Here is a 13,591-nt window from a genome sequence, read left to right as displayed (position 1 = left end):
CTTTTTCAGAAATGAGGTGGAAGGGAGCTCAGAAATAAATAGAGAGAGGAAGGGTGGTGCTGGGGAAGGTAGGTGGGATGGTAATAGGTGAGTGGTGGGGATTGGTCAGTGAGGTGGGAGGAGTAGATAGGTGGGAGGGAAGATGGACAGGTTGTGTCAGGTCAAGGAGGCGGGGATGAGAGGGAGGGTTGGATATATGTGAAGAGAGAAAGAAGATCAACAAAGACAGATGTAGATCTCTTCAGACAGAAATGGGGAGAATTATAACGGGAGACAAATGGCAGAAATTTAACGCTATTTTGGTTTTGACTTCACAAAACGGAACACAAAAATGTTGCAGAAATATTAGGGAACAAAGCATCTAGGGACAGGGGGGAATTGAAGAAAATTAATATTAATAAAAAAAAGTCCTTGAGAAATCAATGAGGTTATAGGATGACAAAGCCCCAGGACCTGATAATCTGTATCCCAGAGTAATAAAGAAAGTGAACCAAGAAATATTGAATGCACTAACGATTATCCTCCCAAATTCTCGTGCCAATCCAACAGATTGGAGGGTTGCAAATGTAACCCATTCTTTAAAAAGGTTTGGAGATTGAACAGCAGAAAATGCTAGAAATTACTGTAAAAGACACGGTATCAAACGCTTAGAAAGCATTAATGAGATGAGACCAAGTCAGCATGGGTACATGAAAGAGAATCATGTTAATCAAATCTGCTGGAATTTTTTTTTGAGGATGTAGCTAGTAGAATAGATATGGGAGAATAAGTGGATGTGGTGGTAATGGTTTTGCAAAGTTCACTAGGCTGATACTGAGGGTGGTAGGACTCTCGTATGAGTAGAGATTGCTTCAAGTGAGCATGTATTCATGAGTGTTCAGAAGAATGGGATGGGATTTGATTGAAAGATGTACATTTATAACAGGATTGGACAGACTAGATGCTGGGAGGATGTTTCCACTGGTTGGGAAGCAAATCTAATAATTTCAGGACACAGGATAGGCCATTTAGGATTGAAATGAGGAAACAGTTCTTCACTCAGGGAGTGATCAAACTGTGGAATTCGCACCCACAGATGGCTGAGTCACTGATAATATTCATTATGTAAAATATCTAACTCATATTCCTACTGTAGATCTTATCACATTCTCAAATCTATGTGTTGTGTCATTTTGTGATCAGTTAATTTGAACAGCTTTTCTTGATCTGCCTTATCTAAATCAATCACAACAAGATCCCGGTTTCTCTAGCCAAATGTTTGCAGCAGCAAGAGACCTTTTGGCCCATTGTCACCAGACTGGTCTGACAGCACTAATTGTATTTTTCAGCTCTTGGCCATTAGCCACAGAAGCCACAGCAGTGCAGGTGAATATCCAAATATTGCTTAATATCATGGCAGGTTCTGTCACTATCACCTTTACGGACAGCGAGATCCAGGCTCCTACCACCACCTAACAGTCTCCTCGACTGTCCTCTTAGTTTTTTCATTCTTACCATATATCTATGGACCATTGGTTATTGGCCCCTCTACTAATGGGAAAAGTCAAGATGAAGTTGTGATGCAGTATTGTTGCCATTACAGAGACAGGTCGAGGGAGCAGCAGAACTGGCAACTCAACATTCCAGAATATAGGATCTTCAGGTGAAACATAAGAGGAGGTGGTGTTGCATTACTAATTGGACTCAGTTACTGCAGCAAGGAATATAAGATCCAGGAACAAGAGTGGTAAATTTAGCCTCTTGATCCTGCTCTGCTATTCAATGTGATCATATTAGCATCAACTCCACTTTCCTATTTGTGCTCCGTAATCCTTCAACTCATTACTAACTAAAAATCTGTCTATCTCCTCCATAAGTTTGCTCAGTGTCCTAATATCTAAAACACTCTGGGGTAGTGAATTCCACAGATTCGTGAAATTTTCACAGAAATAATTTCTCCTCATCTGTTCTGCTATGCCCTATCCTGAAGCTCCTTATTCAGAAAGGGAGGGAGGCAAAAAGCAGGTAACTATAGCCTGACGTCTATTGTTGGAAAAGTATTGGAATCGATTATTAAGGAAGTAAAGCAGAACATTTGGAACATCAATCTAATCAAGAGGAGTCAGCATGGCTTCATGAAAGGGCTATCATAGCAGATCAATTTATTAGAGTTTTAGAAGAAGTCTCAATCAGAATGAATAGAGGAGAAGCAGTATGTGTGTTATATTTAGACTTCCAAAAGGCGTTCAACAAGATACCTCAGAAAAGGTTAAGTCATAAGATAAGAGCTCGTAGTATTAAAGGTAGTATGTTGGCATAGATAGAGAATTGGCTAATGGGCAGGAAGCAGCAAGGAGTGAGAAGCTTTTTTTCAGCCTAGTGACCTGTGAGAAGTGGGATTCCATAGGGATCAGTGCTGGGACTATAAGCGTTTACAATATATATTCATGTCTAGGAGAAATGAAGTGAATGTACTGTCAACACGTTTGCAGACAGAAAAAATAGATGGGAAGGCAGGTTGTGAGAGCAGACAAATATTAATTGGTTAAGTGACTGGGCAAAAAGTTGTCAATTGGAATGTGGGAAAATGTGAAGTTGTTCATTTTGGAAGATAAAACAAAAGAACTGAATCATATTTAAATGGAAAAAATAACTGCAGAAAGCTCCATCAAAGGGACTTTGGAGTACTTGTGCATGAAACACAGAGTGAAAGCATAGGTGCAGCAGGTAATCAGGAAGATTAATGGAATGTTGGACTTCAAGATGGTTGGAGTATAAGAACAGGAAAGTCTTGCTGCATCTGTACAAGACACTGATGAGACCATATTTGGAGTAGTGGGATCAATTTTGGTGTTTTAAGGAAAGATATTGTCTCAATGGACACAATTCAGAGAAGGTTCACTAGGATGATCCCTTGTATGGAGGAATTGCATTATGAGCAAAGGTTGAACAAGTTGGGGACTGTACTCATTGAAGTTTAAAAGAAGTAGAGGTGATATTTTTAAGGGGCTTGACAGGGTAAAAGCTGAGAGGGTGTTTCCCCTCATGAGAGAGTCTAGGATCAGAGGACATAAGAACATAGAACAGTACAGGCCCTTTGGCCCACGATGTTGTGCAAACCTGTTATCCTACTAAGATCAAACTACCCTGCATACCCTACATTTCACTATTCTCCATGTGCCTATGCAAGAGTCGCTTAAAAGTCTCTAACTCCACTACCACTGCCGGCAGCGCATTCCACACGCCCACTACTCTCTGTAAACATAGTCTTGGAAGTAAGAGGTGCCAATTTAAGACTGAGGTGAAGAGGAATGTCTTCTCTCAGAGGGTTGGAACTCCTTGCTGCAGAGTTCTATAGGGGTAGAGTCCTTTTGTATATTTAAGGCTGAGATAAATAGAATCATACAGTGTGGAAACAGGCCCTTCGGCCCAGCACGTTCACACCAACCCATCGCTCTATAACTCACCTAAGCTCCACATCCCTGAACACTACAGGCAATTGAGCATGGCCAGTCCACCTAGCCTGCACATCTCTGGACTGTGGGAGAAAACCGGAGCACCCGGAGGAAACCCACACAGACACAGGGAGAATGTGCAAACTCCACACACACAGTCGCCCAAGGGTGGAATTGAACCCGGATCCCTGGTGTTGTGAGGCAGCAGTGCTAACCACTGAGCCACCATGCCGCCCCTAAATAGATTGTTGATCAGCAGGTGAATAAAGAGTTTGAGTGAAATACAGGAAAGTGGATATGAGCAATGTTAGATCAATGATCCTATTGAATGGCAGAGGAGTCTCAAAGGGCTGAATGGCTTTCTCCTGTTCCTATTTCTTATTGTGTTATGATCAACCATGACCTCTTGTTCTGGATTTCTACACAATCTCTATGCAAACTAATAATTTATCCCTTACCCTTTCTAATCTTACCTTGTGCGTTAACCTTTTAAGTGGCACCTTATCAAATGCCTTGTGGAAGTCCTTATACCACATTTCCAGGAACCCCATTATCCAGTTTGCTTGGTATATTTTTAAGGAACTGTAGTAAATTTGTCAAACATGATTTAACCTTCATAAAACCATTCTGACACTGATGGATTGTGTTTGGATTTTCCAAATCTCCTGTTATTACTTTGTTAATAATGGACTCAAACAATTTCCCAATGACACATGTTAAACTAACCTGTCTACTTTTTGCCTCCTTCCCTTAATGAATAAGAGTGTTATGTTAACATTTTTCAATTCTCTTGACCCTTTCCAATATCCAGGGAATTTTGAAAAAAATATAACCAATGATCTGGAACCTTCTTCAGAAAAATTTTTCTGAAGAAGGGTCTAGGCCCGAAACGTCAGCCTTCCTGCTCCTCTGATGCTGCTTGGCCTGCTGTGTTCATCCAGCTGTACACCTTGTTATCTCAGATTCTCCAGCATCTGCAGTTCCTACAATCTCTAACTAATGGATCTACTCTCTTTCCTTTTAAGAGCCTAGGCCAAAGGCCATAATGCCCTGGTTACTTGACTGCCTTAAATCAGCACTTCTTCCCTCGTGGTGATGATTTTTCTAAGTTTCTCCATTCTATAATATCCACGTTACCTTTTAGTAGTAGTAGTACCATCCCCCACTGTGGAAACTGAGGCAAAATATTGATTTAGTGTCTCTGTCATTTCGTTTTTCTCCACTATTACCTCACCCACCTCAGTCTCCAAGGGACCAACATTCACTGTATACTTTTATCATGTACCGACGATTGCATGGTGACATCAGCCTTTCCCCAAGGATTTCCGGAACTGAGATTTTTCTCTGACTCTGGTGTTTCTGATATTTTTCCAGCTGCAGGCTCCAGAGGGAGGTTTTAAAATTGAAAAGTTTCAGTGTTCAGTGTATTTTTGGCCATTTATCTGCAATATGCAAATTTTAGTGCTGTAGTCAGTTATCTTTGATAAATTTCATGGTCTGAGGCAAGTGTGACTTCTTGACTGTGGATCTGAATCTACGTCCATTCTTTGCTGTGTTTCACCTCTCCTGCTTTGATCACTTCTCTTCCATTGTCTAACTTCCTCTGTTTCTTATTACAGGTGTACTCCAGCTATGTCTAGGTCGATGTTACTAATTTATACATATCATGCACTGTTAATGTAACAAAATATCACAACTCAATCCCCAGGATTATTATAAAGGAACATTTGACACAGGAACAGAAACAGATTTTAAGACAATTGGGGAAAAAAAAACTATGCAAAAGGTTTTTTTGTCAAATATTTTAAGGAAGGAAGGTGATGTGGGGAGAAGGAGAAGTTTAGGGTGGAGATTCCAGAGTTTATGGCCTTGACAGATGAAAGAATAGCCATAAGCCGTGGAGTAATGAATTGGAGATAAGAGAAGAGGCTGGAATTAGTTGAATTCCAGTTGAATAGGAACAAAAGAATTCGGAGCAGGCCCAGGCAATATGGCCCATCGAACCAGCTCTGTCTTTCAATAAGATCATTCCTGATTTTGTTGTGGTCTCTATCCCACTTTTGTGTTTGCTGTCCTTCATATTAGTTAATGTCTATGTCTACAAAAGAAAAAGTTAACCCTGCCTTGATAAATTCAACAGCACAGTCCCCATTACTTTCTGAGGACAGAATATTTAAGATTTTGTGACTAGAGTTCACAGAAACAGATAATCATGATCTGAAATGAAAATAGGAAGAACAATTTAAAAATCTTGGTGTGAGTCTGCACACAGACAGCATGAACTTCAATGACCGCAAGATTACAGGGAGGTTGAAAGTGTGAGGCCAGCCAGAAGTGTGTTGGGACAGTTAAGTCTAGAGGTAATAAATACATGAGAATTTCAGCAGCAAATGAACTGTGACTGGGATGAAGTTGAGTGTAGATATTGAGGAGTATGTAGGTGGTCTTGATGATGACGAGGAGGATATGTTTTTTGAAGCCCATATCGGGGTGAAGTATTTCACCAGGCTTGTAAACAGTCTGGTTCAGAGTTGCTTGAAGTAGTCCATGGCGAGTGAGAGGAGACGGAAATCAATGGCTCAGGCTAGATTATATGTAATGGAGGAAATTTCCGCTTATCCTGTATTGGATGTCAGACAAGTCAGGACAGTGTGTGACTTGGAGGTTGTGATATTATAAACTTCAGAACTTTAATAACTAAGGTTCTTGAGTAGATTTGTAGCTCGGGTTGTGGATGCTGTAGTTGGTTCGCTCACCGAGCTGGTTTGTTAGTTCGTAGACATTTCACTACCCTGCTGGGTAACATCATCAGTGCAGCCTCCTGGCAGGAAAACACAACAGCGCTTCATCAGAGGCTGCACTGATGATGTTACCCAGCAGGGTAATGAAATGTCTGCGAACTAATGAGCCAGCTCCGCGAGCGAACCAACCACAGCTACTTTAATAACTGTTCATGCATTGAAGCAATCAACAAAGATAAACTGTTACACATGGAAAGAAGCAGCAATAGCTGTGCCTGGAATAAACTATTAAAGAACAAGGAGAAATTAAAACAGGAATTGAAAGCAATTATTATGCCTGGGAGAAGAATGAGCCAAAGCTACATTCATAAGACTGTTTTAACAACTGCTTGATAAATGGCTACCTTATACCACAAGGACAACTGATTACCCGGCAGAAGAATTTAAGGAGTTGACTGCAGGAAAGCTACATTTTCAAACAGACAGTCAATGTCAAATCTAACAAGGGACAGGAAAACTAATTCTGACAAGAACGCAGGTTGCAGACTTGAAAGTTTCAGAAGAGTATTCAATCATTTGAATCTAAACAATCATCAATAGTATCACATCATAGACGTGAAGGAAGAAAAAAGTGTAAGAATCCAATACCAGAACTTTTCTTTAGCATAACTTTGAAAAACAACACTGCACAAGGATCACACCCTGGATATTGGAGACAGACACTGCTTTTAGGATTGTAGCTAAATTCCACCAGAATTCGACTAATAGCCAAGTTGAGTTGTGAGGCTTAACTTACCTACTCAGGGGTTTTATTTTGGTTGCTACATGTAGTAAATTTCTGATCAAGTTGTAGGTGCATAAAACCCTCCCACTTCCCGCTCTCTACATCTCCTCCCATGGAAACCAGATTCTTGTGTAGGATCAGACTGGGTAGCAAGTTCCTTACCCTGATGTAAATTAGTGAACCAGTTAGTTTGCTGGATTATAGAGCATAGACGAGTACAGCTCAGGAATGGATCCTTCGGCCCATGATGTGGCGAACATGTCGCCAAATTAAATGAATAGTTTCTGCCTGCCTTTGTCCATAGCCCTCCTTTCCTTGCAGATTAATGTGCTTGTCCACAAGTCCCTTAAACGTCCCTACTGTATGTGCCTCCACCACCAACCCTTGTGGCACATTCCAGATTTCTACCACTCTATGCAAAAACAACTTGCCCTTCACACCTCCCTTAAACTTGCCCTCTCTCATCTTAATGCATGCCCCCTAGAATTAGAAATTTCAACTCTGGGAAAAGGATTCTGACTGTCAACCCTATCTTTGCATCCCATAATTTTATAGACTTCTATCAAGTCTCCGCTCAGTCTCTGCCGCTCCAGAGAAATCAACTCGAGTTTTTCTAGCCCACCTTATAGCTCATACCCTCGAATCCAGGCAGCATCCTGGTAAAACTCCTCTGCACCATCTCCAAAGCCCCCATGTCCTTCCTGAAATGTTGTGACCAGAATTGAATGCAATACTCTTAAAAAGTGTGGCTTAACCAAAGTTTTATAGAGCTGCAAGATGACATCCTGACTCTTGTACTCAATTCCCTGACCAATAAAGGCAAGCATGTCATATGTCTTCTTTACTACCCTACCTACATGCGTGGCCACTCAGGAAGCTATGGACTTGAACCTCAAGATCCCACTGTACATCAGTGCTGTTCAAGGTCCTGCCATTAACTGCATGCTTTTCCTTAACATTTGATATCCCAAAGTGCAGCACCTCACACTTACCTGGATTAATCTCCATCTGCCATTTGTCTGCCCATATCTGCAACTGATCTATATCCCACTGTACCTTTTGACAGCCTTCTACACTATCCACAACACCACCGATCTTTGTATCATCTGCAAACTTACTAGCCCACCCATCTACATTTTCATCCAAGTCATTTATATATATATGTGTGTGTATTGGGACCTCTTTGCTGAACACCACTAATCGTGGGCCTCTAGCCAGACCAACTCTCTTCCACCATACCCTCTGCCTTCTAGAGGCACGTCAATTCCAAATCCACACAGCCAGGTACCATAGATTCCATGCATCTTAAACTTCTAGATGAGCCTACCATGAGGGACCTTGTCGAAAGCCTTACTAAGATCCGTGTAGACATTCTCTACACTCATTGATCACCTTCTTCACCTCCTCGAAAAATGCAATCAAGTTAGTAAGACATGACCTGCCCCTCAGAAAGCCATGCCAACTGTCCCTGATTAGGCCATGCTTTTCCAAATGCACATAAATCCTATCCCTAAGACTTCTCTCCAATAGCTTCCCAATCACCGATGTGAGATTCACCACAATGTAGTTTCCTGGATTATCAGTATTTCTCTTCTTGAACAGAGGAACAACATTAGCTGTACGCCAGGCCTCTGGGACCTTTCTGGTGGCTACCAAGGATACAAAAATCTTGCTTAAGGCCCCAGAAATCTCCCCTCTTTCCTCAATAACCTGGGTAAATGCCAGCGGGCCCTGGGGACTTATCCACTTTAATGCTCTTCAAGAGACCCAACACCACTTTATGATTTCAAAGTGCACTGGCATAATTAGCATGCCTCACACAAATCTCACTGTCCTCTATATTCTTCTCCTGGATGAGTACCGATGCAAAGTACTCATGTAGAATCTCGCCCACATCCTCTGCCTCCAAGCACAAGTTCCCTCCTTTATCCTTGAGTAGTCCCACTTTCTCCCTAGTTATCCTCGTGTTTTTAATAGTTTGCTTTACGATTCTGTTTAGTCCTACTTGCCAAGGTCATTTCATGGCCCCTTCTTGCTCTCCTAATTCCCTTGAGTACTTTCCTGCTTTCCTAACATTCCTCACTGGCCCTGTCCAATTTTTGGTTTCCTGAACCTGACATTTGCTTCTTTTTTCTTTTTGACTAAATTCACAACCTCCCTCGTTATCTAAGGATCCCTTACCTTGTCATCCTTGGCATTCCTCCATACTGGAACATGCCGGTACTAAACTTCGATCAGTAGATTTTTAAACAACTCCCACATGTCAGATGTGGACTTGCCAACAACAGCACCTCCCAATTAACACTCCCTAGCTCCTGCCTAATACTGATGTAATTTGCCCTTCTCCAATTTAATACGTTCCTGCAAGGTCCTGTCTTGTCCCTATTCATAGCTATCTTAAAACTTAAGGAGTTGTGATCACTGTTTCCAAAATACTCTCCCATTGAAAGGTCAATCACCTGGCTATGCTCATTAGCCAATACAAGGTCCAGTCTGACCCCTCCTCTAGTTGGTCGATCCACAGGCTGATTCAAGAAACCCTTTTGGATGTACTTCACAAATACTACCCTGTCTGAGCCTCTCGCTCTAAGGGAGACCCGGTCAATATTGGGGAAATTAAAGTCCCCTACTATGACAACCCTGTTATTATTGTGCCTTTCCATAATCTGCCTATGTATCTGTTCCCTTTCGAAGAGCTGGCCCCACAATTTGCAGTTTAATTCAGCTTAACTTCGCAACCTGTTTTTATGTTTTTGTTGTTTCTATCTCATTCACTTTTTCTGTTTAATTTTGTTTCACAGGATATTAAAAGGACAGACTTTGCAGTCTGGAGACTGAAACCAAACGTCACATCGAAATATGGCAAAGTTGTTTAATATATCAAAGCTGAACATCATCGGATGTTGAACTGGAAGGAAAAAGCTCCGTTCACAGTGGGAACGAACCATACAAGTGTGTCGACGGGGTTTCACCCGATCATCTGGCTTATTGAAACACATGTGCAGTCACACTGGGAGAATCCGGGGAAATATGGAGACTGTGGGAAGGGATTTACACCCCTTCAAGGCTGGAAATGCATTGTCGCAGTCACACTTGGGAGAAGCCATTCGCCTGCTCCAAGTGTGGGAAAGGATTCACTCAGTCAAACCACCTGCTGGAACTTCACTGTGTTCACACTGGGGAGAGATGATTTACCTGCTCTGAGTGTGGTAAATGGTTAATTCACTTGCCCAGCCTGCTAAAAGACCAGTGAGTTCATATTGGCGAGAGGCCGTTGACTTGCTCTGAGTGTGGGAAGGGATTCAATCTGTCAACCCACCCACTGGAACGCCGCAATGTTCCAGTGTTCTGTGGGGTGACACAGTGGTTAGCCCTGCTGCCTCACAGCACAGGGATCCAGGTTTTATTCCAGCCGTAGGACAGTGTCTGTGAAGAATTTGCACGTTCTCCGCATGGCTGCCTGGGTTTCCTCCAGGTGCTCCAGTGTCTTCCCACAGCCCAAAGATGTGCAGGCTTGGTGGGTTAGCTATGGTAAACGTGGAGTTACAGGGAGAGGATGAGATGCTCTTTGGAGAGTCAGTGCAGACTCAATGCGCCAAATGGCCTCAATCTGCACTGTAGGGAATCTATGATTCCAACATCATCGTGTCTGCACTGGGAAGAAACCCTTCACCTGCTCTGATTGTGAAAAACGATTCACTCAGTTATGCATTCTGCTGTCACACCAGCTAGTCCCCACAGTGGAGAGACCAGTTAGCTGTTGAGCTTGGTAAATTTATTGTCTCATTTGACCAGCTGAGTCACCAGCTTGTTTACACTGAAGAGAGACCTTTTAGATGTCCAAACTGTGGAAAGTTCTGGACCTGATATGCCATCAATGTTTTCACACTGATGAGAGACCTTTTAGATGTTCCAAATGCGGGTCTGGGTTCAAGTGATCATCTCAACTCATTGTACACTAGCAAGTTCACACTGGGGAGAGGCCAGTAACCCGTTCCCAGTGTGGGATTGGGTTCCCTCAGTTATCCCACCTTTCGACACATCAACGACTTGTAAAGTAACTACAGAGTTAATTATTTTTTGACAATTCAAGTTGTTTATAATTGATATAGAAGAGATAAGAAATGTCTGTTTTTAAAGTAAATGAGCCATTGGGTCTGAAGAAGTTAGATTGAAGGACACTGAAGGAAGTGAGAGTAGAAATTGCAGAGGCAGTTGTCAAACTTTTTCAGCCATTACACTTGGCAAAAGTGCAAGAGAACTGGAGATTTATAAACATTGTACCATGGTTAAATCAGTTTTAGTGTTGGTGGTTGGTAAACTTAAAAACAATAATTTAGGTTAATAGTCACATGGACAGTTCCCGGCAAATTAAGTATAGCTAGCAAAACTTTAAGGAGATTCTGTGTCTAACTAACTTAATGGAGTTTTTGAAGTAACAGAGATCACCCTATGCTGCTGAAATGATGTACGTTGACTTTCAAATGACATCTGATAGTGTGCCACACAGCAGCCTTGTGAGCAAAGTTAGAGCTCATGGAATAAAAGCAATAGTAGCAGCATTGATTGTAGAATTGGCTGATTGGCAGGAAACAGAGAGTAGTCATTAATCAATATCTTAAAAGCTGGAGGAAATTTTGTAGTGAAGATCCCCAGGGGTCACTTTTCGAACATTTGATTTTCCTGTTATACATTGTCACAAAGGAATTTTAAACTACCTTTCCTACATTCCAGCAACTAGGTTTAGTGACAGTTTGTGAACAACCCAATAAAGCTGCTTGCGAGAGTAATGTGACCAGATTTAGCAGCAACCTGCCAGAAGCTTCTTCTAAAGTCAATGTCAACTAGATAATCAACACTTCATATACTGCCTGCTCGGACTGGAATGTTCAACTATCGTGTAATAAAGTCACAAATACAGACTGCCTGTTTGAAATCACCAACTTAGAAGTAATTTCCCTATTCTGTAACATGATATGTTAACCTTGGAGATTGATCATAAATGGTTGTTTACTTGTAATGAAAATCTTTGTCTTAATGGTAACTGCCCTCCCCCTCCAATCCCAAGGAGGCATTGTTATCTGACTCCTACCAGTGCTAAACTTAACTTACTTGAAATGATAGAATTTTTAAATATCAGTTTGTTAAGGCCTCAATACTGCTGATTGTATTGACTTACTGATGATATCAAAACATTGACTTTGGGCCACAAGTGAAGCTTGTGAATCCATTAAAAAAAAACACACCCAAACATGCATTTGTGCTCTTGTAATTATCAACTTTATATTGTCAAAACCACAAAATAGAAATTATATTTTTGAACTATTCGTCAGACAACATTTCAAGGATATTGACAGAGAAGAAACGGCTCATGACTCCTGAACTGCTGGATAGCCAATCAATCACCCCTGCAAAGTGATTCTTGGCTGCCAATTGCAGCTTTGGACTTCGGGACTCCACCTTAACAAGGGCAGGAATAAACAGAGTGTCTCAATTGTTTCAGAACGTAAGTGTACTAAATGGATAATTTCTTAGTTTTTTTTAAGTATAGCGGGATTGTGAGCAAGTCTGTATTGTGAATTGATACAGTGTGGAGTATCCGGACAGTCCTGATTAAGGATCTAGACCCGAAACGTCGACTCCCCTAATCCTCTGATGCTGCCTGTCCTGCTGCGCTCCTCCAGCTCCATGCTGTGTCCACTCTGACTCCGGCATCTACAGTTCTTGCTATCTCTGTAGTGTGAATTAGCAGGTCATCGTCACTCCTACCTCAATGTGTGAAATAAACCCTGCTTCTGGTCCAAATTTGCAACATTTATGTTGCAGTCCTTACAAATTTACAGACCAGAAAGAAGGGAGAGTTATTAGACTGATGAATGGACTCTCCAACTTCTAATAATGTTGATCTTGCTTCGTGCACCTCCTGTGCAGTGCAACCTGTGTGCTTCACTCTGTCCAAGCACCCTGTCTATGTACCTTTGCTTACTATGATCTGCCTGTAGTGCTCACAAACAAAGCTTTTCACTGTACTTAGGTACACGTGACAATCCATCAAATTGAACAGAAATATGCCCCCATTGTCTAAAAAAAGGTGAAAATTGAATCATATGATATAAGATCTCAAGAGAGATGCTGAAAGGCTTTTGTCAGTGCATTAAAATTCTGTGACCAATGCAGATACGATGAGCTGAAGCGCTTTTATTTCTGTGCAGCAGACTTCTTTGAACAGGCCACACACGATGGGCCAAAGGGCATTTTCCGTACTGAGCGAACTCTGTGACTCACAATCGGAGGGGAGGGGACGGCTAGACACGACCAATGGAACTGAATGGGGCGGGGCTAGTTTGCAACACATGATCTCCCTCCTGCGCAAGCGCTTTATCGCTGTGATTAAAGGGTGTGGGATAAGTAAGAGACGGTAAGTGGGGAGAATTGGAGCCGTCGTGAAGTGGGACTTTTCACAAACACCTGGTGTATGCCACCAGACTCGAATTCGATGCTCCCGTTACCGCAGCTGAAGGAAATGGTAAACGGCCGCGGGCCTTGGGCGACAGCAGACCTTGGAACCGCCGCCATCTTTTTGGAGGGCGACAAGTCGCCGACTTATTCGGAACGCCATCTTTTTGGGGGGG

The 13,591-nt window shown here is 42.0% G+C and overlaps 1 protein-coding gene across 1 annotated transcript in view; it reads left to right on the top strand.

Moving 5' to 3' along the window:
* The first annotated feature begins 13,390 nt into the window (after nt 1-13,390).
* Nucleotides 13,391-13,591, top strand: part of LOC125487593 (gastrula zinc finger protein XlCGF26.1-like) — a 58,537-nt gene continuing 58,336 nt past the window's right edge. Inside the window, exon 1 of the mRNA XM_048619409.1 lies at nt 13,391-13,485. The gene's annotated coding sequence lies outside the window, so the exon portion shown is untranslated. The remainder of the gene's footprint in view (nt 13,486-13,591) is intronic.

The sequence above is a fragment of the Rhincodon typus genome, chromosome 42 (genome assembly GCF_021869965.1).
Source record: "Rhincodon typus isolate 14 chromosome 42, sRhiTyp1.1, whole genome shotgun sequence".
Lineage (NCBI taxonomy): Eukaryota > Metazoa > Chordata > Chondrichthyes > Orectolobiformes > Rhincodontidae > Rhincodon > Rhincodon typus.
This window is presented reverse-complemented; position numbering and strand designations above follow the sequence as displayed.